Raw genomic sequence first — 7,985 nt, 5'->3', positions numbered from 1 at the left:
ATATCACTATTTCACTGGGTCTCCATTGGGGCCTTCGGGATAGATATGACCTGCATTCCTTTGTAAAAAAACAGCTTTTTGAGGGGAAAAGGCAAATCAGGAATTCTCAATACATCACAAAAATAAACAGCTCAGTCTAGTTGCAGCTCACCCTTAATGACTCATGTTAACACTTCCTGGAGATTCACCTTCCCTCATCCTGGAACTTCTATCCTCAACGCTTATGTTTACATTACCATCCAAATCATTAGGCCTTCCAATAATTTTCCTTTGGGGACCTGTGTGACCAGTAAGAGAGGAATGCTAGGAGCCACTCCTAATGCAAATAGGCCCATGACCCATGAGTCAAGTGTCTGTGTTCTCCATGTGACACCAGACATAAATAGAATGCAGAACTGAAATCATAAACATACATATGGAAAAAAAAAATTTACCATCATAGCAGAGACCAAGTATGGAAGTTGTCAGCTTAATGCTGAATGCTGTAGCACATTATAATCAAATGAATTATATGACAGCAACTGTTTTACAACCTTAGCTATAGCAAATGCGATTAGACCCTGGCTACTTAGATAGTTTATATTAGATGGCCAATGTGTAATGATACATAATATACAATTGACAATAGACAATTGACAATGTGGAGGCAGCATCTATATGCTGTGCCAGATGATAAATTCCACAGCTGCGTTACATATGAATTTATCACACCTTTGACAGCCTCATTGCCTTCTGCCCACTAATCTATTGACTCATTCCAACATTCCAAACACCCGGCATCAAACAGTTGCCATTTAAAAAAAAAAAGTCAACCTACTGGAGAAATGTCTCCTCCTTTTCTCCCCAAATGTGGGATTTCAACCCATATTTATACCAGCCCAAAAGCCCAGAGGAAAAGAGTTACTCTCGGGCCCATGACAGGTGATTTACACATAAAAATGTCAGTTTTAAAGTCCGCTATCTCATGGCCTTAGGAGGCGATAAGCAGGTGCTCTGTCTCATTGGAGAGACTAAATGCTCCAATAGTGACTATGTGGGTAAAACCATACAATCACTATGCTCTCCAATGAACTCAACAGGAAAGCAATCGTTCTATATCTGACTTATCATTCCTCATCTAAAAGGAAATCTATATGACACTTTCAAAAGGTGAACCTGGGAGCTTAAATTCGTAACTTTACTGGATCCTAAAAATCATGGAGTCAATAGTGACACTGGATTTATGGCTTATTACAACCATCTATAACCCACTAACAACACTCTTCAGGCTGATTCTTGCTTGCATATTTATAACTGCCTCTGAAAACTTCCACTACATGCATCCGACGAAATGGGTATTCACCCACGAAAGCTCATGCTCCAATATGTCTGTTAGTCTATAAGGTGCCACAGAACTCTTTGTTGCTAACTCAATACAGTTTACACTGCCCTCTGTCTCTCTCTGTGTCTTTGTCTTTTTCCAACTGTAAACCCAGGCTTTACCTCTCAGGGAGCTGGGAGGCTTGATTATGTTTATAAGGTGCTTTGAAGATGTAAAGCATTCTATAAGGACTAGATACATACTAGTGTTATTCAGTCTCCTTGCCCCAGGAAAAGTACTCATTCTCCTTTTAAACTAATCCCACAAGAAAAATAGCACACCCACTTTCCAATACCTCTGTGATTATTTTTGTGAAATCTGTAGGTGATTCACAGTAACCCATCCTGGCTAGTCACCCCTCGTCCCCTATGGCCACCAGTGCCACTGTCTCATCCTCTCTCGTTGCATGCCTGTGCACTGGATTAGCTATGTTTCACCTTTTATAGCCATGGCTCTGTGACACAGTTTGGGCTATACTCAGTTTTTCCCAACTCTAGGCATGGATCAAGTGTGGGAGACCTCAGCATGAGGCAAAACAAGTCTAGCATTGCTACTTGCAAAATTAAAATATGTGTAGCTGGGTTAGTGTAAGCCTTCAAGGTAACACACTGCACCCTGTCACATCTCTTTAGAGGTAGCCTGGTTTATAGGCCAGACTTTAAACTGAAAGGATTTTATTATTTATGAGCCCATTTTACAGTAGTTAGGCCAGGTGTGGATAAATGTCCCTGTTAGACAATTAATTAGGGGAAGAGGCTGCAGCCTGCACCTCTTAACAAGCAAAAGGGGTATTTAGTACCTATTGCTTGTGTAATTGCATATTTTGTTTTCTTTCTGCAGTTCCTCTAAATGAGCAGTGTCTTGTAATTGTTGTGTGCTAAACAACAGCACCCCCTTCTGCCATGCAGTTCATATTAACTCCATTGTTTAAAAATGTTGAAACTATTAGAATTTGATTTTTTTTTCTTTTTTCTTTTTCTTTTTTTTTTTTTGCTTTAGGAACTGGTATGAGGTAAATGAAAAAATAACAAGCCTTTTCTTGTCTCCTTCCCTTTTGCCCTCTCTTTCTGTGTTGTATCAGCCAACTCTGTACCTGTGTACGTCAATAAATTCCAGATGTTCGGTAATCAGTTAATTGGAGGAAACAGATATACAAATCATTGGCAGCAGAGGACTTTTCCTCTTGACAAGGCTGCTTCTTGCTCAGTGGCTGTAATCTGGTTAATTTTGTAGTAATGTGATATAGTAATGGGATCCCAAAGGATGAAAGTGAAAATGCACTGAATTTCAGCAGACTAAATATTGGAAGACTGTGAAAAATACTGAATGACAAATGCAGGCAAAGAAAGACTGATGAAGTGTACAGAGGGAGAATGAGTAGCCAACTACAGGACATGTGATGTAGGAATGCATATAGCAGGAGCTGTAAAAATAAGGCCTGTGATGATGTTGTACCAAGAAGCACAAAGCTAAAGAAGAGCCATGTGCAGGCAACTAGGTGTAAAACAGCTGGACCAAGCAGGGCAAAGCAGGACATGAAAAACTGCAAGTGTTAAAAACAAGAAAAGTGTTAAAAACTATAAAAGCTGATGAAGGAACAGGAGATTTCCCCTTAGGCTGCAGTAAGATATAAGGCTTTCCTCAGCACACCAGATCCCATCCAACCCCCACAGGAGTCAATAGGAATTTTCCATGTATTGTAATGGGTGCTGGATCAGGGCAAGAGACAGCCCGGGAAGAGTTAGTGGCCCAAGAAGCAAGCAGACACCATTGAAGCCTGAGAGCAGGAGGAGGTATGAAGGGGTACGTCTACACTACGGGATTATTCCGAATTTACATAAACCGGTTTAACAAAACAGATTGTATAAAATCGAGTGTGCGCGGCCACACTAAACACATTAAATCGGTGGTGTGCGTCCACGGTCCGAGGCTAGCGTCGATTTCTGGAGCATTGCACTGTGGGTAGCTATTCCGTAGCTATCCCATAGTTCCCGCAGCCTCCCCCGCCCCTTTGAATTTCCGGGTTGAGATCCCAGTGCCTGATGCGGCAAAAATCATTGTCGCGGGTAGTTCTGGGTAAATGTCGTCAGTCACTCCTTCCGCTGGGAAAGCAACGGCAGACAAGCATTTCATGCCTTTTTTCCCTGGATTGCCCTGAAAGATGCCATAGCATGGCAATCATGGAGCCTGTTTCGCCTTTTGTGACTGTCACCGTATGTGTACTAGATGCCGCTCACAGAGGCGATTCAGCAGCGCTACACAGCAGCATGCTTTTGCTTTTGCATGATAGCAGAGATGGTTATCAGCCATATTGTACCATCTACCATACCATAAATTGGTAATAAGATGATCGTGGCTACCAGTCCTTTTGCACTGTGCCATTTGCTGCTGTCATAAGTGCCCCTGGCTGCTCTTAGCCAGGGGCGCAAAAGCCAAAATTGGGAATGACTCCCTGAGTCAATCCCTCCTTTTTGGTATCAAAATAGAATCAGTCCTGCCTAGAATATGGGCAAGTGTACTAGAGAACCACTGTATCAGAGAATCAGAGAGCACAGCTGCTCTGTGTCAGATCCTGCAGAAATTATGAGCTGTATTCTATTCACAGGGGGTGCTCCTGCAACAACCCCACCTGTTGATTCCGTTCTTCCCTCAGCCTTCCTGGGCTACCGTAGCATTGTCCCCCCACTTGTGTGATGAAGTAATAAAGAATGCAGGAATAAGACAAAGTGACTTGTTAGTGAGATATGAGTGGAAGGCAGCCTCCAGCTGCTATGATAGTCCAGACAGGACAGTAAGGAGTGTGTAGGAGAGGAGCCCAGCATCCCTCTGCTAGTTCAGGGGCAATTGAATCTTTTCTTTACACATGAAGGGTGGGGGCTGATGGAGCTCAGCCCCCTGTTGCTATGAAGACGATGGTTATCAGCCATACTGTACCATCTACCAGGAAAAATTAGGACCAGGCGCCCTTGATCGACCTAACAGATGCTAGTCAGCATGGTTACCAGTACTTTTGCACTGCCCCATGTGCCAATAGGCTGATGATGAGGATGGATACCAGTCGTATTGTACCATCAGCCATCCATAGCGTGGGGGGAGCAAGGATGTTGGTGTTGAGTGCTGCACCATCGCGTCTATCTGCAGCATTCAGTAAAGATAGGGTGACATGTAAAAGAGTCAAGAGAGGATTGTTTTCCCTTTCACTTCTGGGGGTGGGGGGGCGGGGGGCGTAAATTGCCTAGCTATGCCCTGACCCACCGCGGACACTGTTTTTGACCCTAGAAGCATTTGGAGCTCAGCCAAGAATGCAAATGCTTTTCAGAGACTGCAGGAACTGTGGGATAGCTTGAGTCCTCCAGTCCATGAGCGTCCATTTGATTCTTTGGCTTTCCGTTACGCTTGTCACGCAGCAGTGCACTGAGTCCCTGCTATGGCATCTGTCTGGAGATATTTAAAAAATGATTTTGAATTTCGTCTTCTGTAACGGAGTGCTGATAGAACAGATTTGCCTGCCCTTACAGCGATCACGTCCGCATCGTCCATGCGGGAGCTCTTTCTTTATTTTGATTTTTAACTGCATCACCACCCGTGCTGATCGGAGCTCCACGCTGGGCAAACAGGAAATATTCAAAAGTTCGCGGGGCTTTTCCTGTCTACCTGGCCACTGCATCCGAGTTCAGATTGCTGTCCAGAGCGATCAGTGGTGCACTGTGGGATACCGCCCGGAGGCCAATACCGTCGATCTGCGGCCACACTAACCCCAATCCGATATGGTAATACCGATATTAGTGCTACTCCTCTCGTTAGGGAGGAGTACAGAAACCGGTTTAAAGAGCCCTTTATACCGATATAAAGGGCCTCTTAGTGTGGACGGGTGTGGCGTTAAATCGGTTTTACGCTCCTAAAACCGGTTTAAACGCGTAGTGTAGACCAAGGTGAGCAGCATCAAGCCAGAGCCTCTGATCAGGAAATCTGAAAGTCTGAAGACTCTCTAGAAAATGAGGAGCTCTGTCCCAGAATGTGTGGTGGTTTAAGGAACCATGTGCTGTGGGGTGAAGCAGGTTAATTCATCCCCAATATTAGTGAGGAAGGATAGATAATTCTGTGGTTGAGGAACTGGATTGGGACTCAGGAGATCAGTTCCTGGCTCCGCCACAGACTCCCTGTGTGACCCTGGACATGTGAATTACTCTCTCTGGGCCTCAGTTCCTCATCTGTAATATGGGGATAATAATCCTTCCTTTCTCTCCCACATTATCTTGACTCTTTATCCTGTAAGCAATTTGGGGCAGGGAATGTCTCTTACTATGTGTCTGTTCAGTGCCCAGCACTATTGGTTGGAGCCTATAGGTGTTACCATAATATAAATGATAACAATAATAAGAAAGGGCAGGTCTTAACGAGGGGCCAGGAAACTACAACACTTGTTCTGCTCCCCATCCCACCTTTGATTATATGATGAATCAATCAGACTTTAACTTCCAGGGGCATCTTCAGTGTCTGCTATACTACACGGTGCACACCAGGGTCTCCATGGAAAAGACAATACAACCCTAGGCTATAGTATCTTGTCTGGGTCAGAGTCACATGGTGGGCAGGGATGATGTGAATGCCTCCTGGCCTTGAGCTCCCATACCTGCCCCCACCGCCTCCTTACATACCCTGGAACAATGGAGTATCTGGAGGGAGCTGAGGGGCTCAGGCAGCTCCTCTTTCTGTGTGAGGGGGGAGAAATCCATGTGCACATGGTCGGTCTATCTCTCTAGGTAGATGCATAGCCCCTGTTGCATCTGAGGTTTTAGGGGAGGTCCCCTGCGTGCACAGATCAGGTGGGTACAACCCCTCCCCCTCCTTCTCTTTGGTTATAGCTATTTCTTCCCAGATACATTAGCGTACAGTTTACAAGCTGAATCTCACTTTGTCATTGTGTGCCCATATTTCCAAACTCTCTGGTACCCTTTGGATTATTTCTGTGTCTTTACCAGCATTTGCAACTTCTTTCAGTGTGACAGCCTCAATGAATTTTCCCACCACGCAGGCAATTTACGTTCTCCTTCCGCTCATGAATGATCAGATTTCATGTTCAAAGTAACAAACAGAATGGCAGAGAAACCTGCAGGGTCTCCCTGGGATTTAGAAAAGGACCAGAGTACAGCAGCACAAAGGGCTGATGTCCCAGATGGGAGAGTAGGATGTTGTGGTGTGGGTGCCTAAAGAACTGGCTTTCAAGAGAGTTTCTGAGTAAAATTCACCCAATGCCAAGGGCCAGTTCAAGGTCTATGCACCATTTTCACTGGTTTAAGTGGTGTATAGGCCTCATGATGGGCCTTCTGGACAGGAGTAAAATTGCACCTGAGGAAGGATTGAGGGAAATTTAGAAGAGCTTCAGGGATCAGGAGGCCTGATATTGTTTGCTTTATACAGTGTATAGTTAGCTGGAACATGAAATGCACGAGGCAATGGAATTTGCTGATGATGCAAAAATAAGGACGGCAGCAGTCAGTACAAATGAGGAGGGCAACACAGGTCCAAATGGCCTAACCACTAGAGACAGCATCTTAGGTGCACAGAGAAATGTTCATGCACACAGAGCCGCAGCAGTGTCTAGAGAGATTTGGTGCAGGATAAAACTTTAACCCCTTCAGTAAACAAAGCTTAACAGTGGGAGGAAAAAAAGCAAGTGGATTTCTGGGCAATGTTTCTAACAGAGCACAATAATAACCTAGTGATGGATCCACACGTGAAATACTAGTACGGTATGTAGCATTCCCTCTAGGCTGGGAGGCAAGTTAGGTGCTGCTGAGGTAGACAGTAATGAGGTAATAAGCTTCAGCACAGGAATGGATAAGACCTCCACTTTATGGTACTTCATGAGGAAAACCCAGAGGTGCTTTAAGAGCTGCTGAAATAGAGAGACTGCAATATGGAGAACGGCTTTGGAAGGCAACACGTGACTCACAGCAACGAGCCTTTTTTATCCCCTTGCTCCCCAGCACGGGTGCCTAGGTTTTTCTGAGAGGGACAGAGAGTTGCAGTTGCCCTGATTTTCTCCAGCATTATTTCAGCACCGAGCAGCCCAGCCACCCTCCCGCCTAGATTGCTATTGCTGTCACTGGGGCGGGAAAGGCATTCCAAACAGGCACCTCAGTGTGACAGGCAGCGGGCAGAGAGCTCTCCAAAACCAAACCGCAGCTCAGGGAGTGCTGGTACCTTCGGAAGGAGATCCACTCTGTGCTCCTATTGAGTCTGAATCAGTCATGAAAACAACGAGGAGTCCGGTGACACCTTGAAGACCAACAGATTTATCTGGGCATAAGCTTTCGTGGGTAAGAAACCTCACTTCTTCAGCTGAATGGAGATGACTCCTTGTTGTTTTTGTGGATACCAACTAACATGGCTACCCCTCTGATATTGAGTCATGAGTTAAACTCCTCTCCCAGGCAATCAGAGCAGTGTTTACAAGAGGTCATTGAGATAAGGATGTTGGGGGGGGGGGTTGCTATAAATTCGTGTAGGGACCAGAAAAGAAAAACTGAACATGCACAAGAGAAAATCTGTGATGATCAGTGAGGGATGGGGAGCAGAAATGCCCATGTGCCCCTTGTTGAGGGAAACAGGCAGAGCATGG

The sequence above is a fragment of the Mauremys mutica genome, chromosome 2 (genome assembly GCF_020497125.1).
Source record: "Mauremys mutica isolate MM-2020 ecotype Southern chromosome 2, ASM2049712v1, whole genome shotgun sequence".
Classification (NCBI taxonomy): domain Eukaryota; kingdom Metazoa; phylum Chordata; order Testudines; family Geoemydidae; genus Mauremys; species Mauremys mutica.
Note: the sequence above shows the minus strand (reverse complement) of the source record.